This window comes from Fukomys damarensis, unplaced genomic scaffold (genome assembly GCF_012274545.1).
Source record: "Fukomys damarensis isolate Sample0158 unplaced genomic scaffold, DMR_v1.0_HiC HiC_scaffold_13, whole genome shotgun sequence".
Taxonomy (NCBI): Eukaryota; Metazoa; Chordata; class Mammalia; order Rodentia; family Bathyergidae; genus Fukomys; species Fukomys damarensis.
Genome location: NW_022900925.1, coordinates 17,719,898 through 17,721,124, shown reverse-complemented (window position 1 = coordinate 17,721,124; position 1,227 = coordinate 17,719,898). Strand labels below are relative to the sequence as shown.

The window sequence follows — 1,227 nt, the reverse complement described above, 5'->3', positions numbered from 1 at the left end:
TATGTATAGAGAGAGTACTATATATAAGGCTTACAGGTTTATAGTGTACTAAATTCATATATACATCACATTTGAAAGAGGCACCTGGGGAAACCTGAAAGGCTCCTCTCATACTGGCCTCATTTCTCCCATTCTCTCTGTTTCTCCCATCTGACCATTTGTCCTTAGAGGATCCTGGGCTTCCCCTGTCTATGTAACTGCTAAATTGTCTATCTTCTCTTCTCTGCTAGTTGTAGACTCTGTGAAGGAATGGGCTAAACTGGTCTCATCTACTCCCAACCTAGCTCAGTGGCTAGCACATAGTAGATGCTCAATAAATATCTGTGCCTAAGTAATGGGCATAAGGACTATCTAAAACCCAAGGCAGGTCATTGTAAGTGAGAGGTGCGAGATAATGGAGAAGGAGGTATTTGCCCTAAGTCAGTGAAGGCTTCGCACAGTAGATAAGTGAACCAAGTTAAATATGCTTTATGTTTTTGTCAGTGGAGTGGGAGGACCTGGGTGGGGGCGTGGCTTATGAAGAGGTGAAGTTGTGGCACCGTCATGATAGTTGAGGTCAGCGAGAAGACTGGTTCTGACAAAGCAGAAAGTTCCTGCAGGTAAATAGAAGAAAAGGCTGGAGTAGGCTGGGGTCAAGCTGTGAGAGGCTATGGTTACCTGAGCTGCAGGACATCCTTAGTGGCTGCACTGAAGGGATTACCTTATCATGAAGATATTCGCACTGAAACAAGCACCAGTAAGGTGGGTTTTAAAGTATCAGGGCAAATGGTAAGAACTGGGAAGATCGCTGCTGACTCAGATGGTGGGGACTTGAACGTCTATGACTGCTGCAGCTGGATTAGGACTAACAGCCAGAGAGAGGGAAGAAGGGGTACTTTAATCCCAGTACCCCTGGCAGTCCCTGCCTAGACCATGTCAGACTTCCAGCCCACACCTGTGGAGAAGCTACTTCTACACTAAGCTACTTCCAAATAGCCCTTCACCTTGTAGATCATAGCACACTGATGGCCTATTTTGAAGTCTCTGCAAAGATGACACTTGCTTTCTGAGACAGAAAGACAACTTGTAAATAAGAGCTGTATCTTTTTTATTTTTGATGGTACTAAGGATTGAATATATCTCCACCCACCTGTTTTTCCTTTGGTAGTTAGAAATGAACCCAGAGCCTTCACACTGAGCTACATCCACAGTCATATATCTATCTATCTACCTATCTATCTATCATCT

General features: G+C 44.3%; 1 protein-coding gene across 1 annotated transcript in view; it reads right to left on the bottom strand.

Moving 5' to 3' along the window:
• Nucleotides 1-1,227, bottom strand: part of Sez6 (seizure related 6 homolog) — a 50,173-nt gene that overhangs the window by 47,928 nt on the left and 1,018 nt on the right. The gene's annotated exons all lie outside the window — the stretch shown is intronic.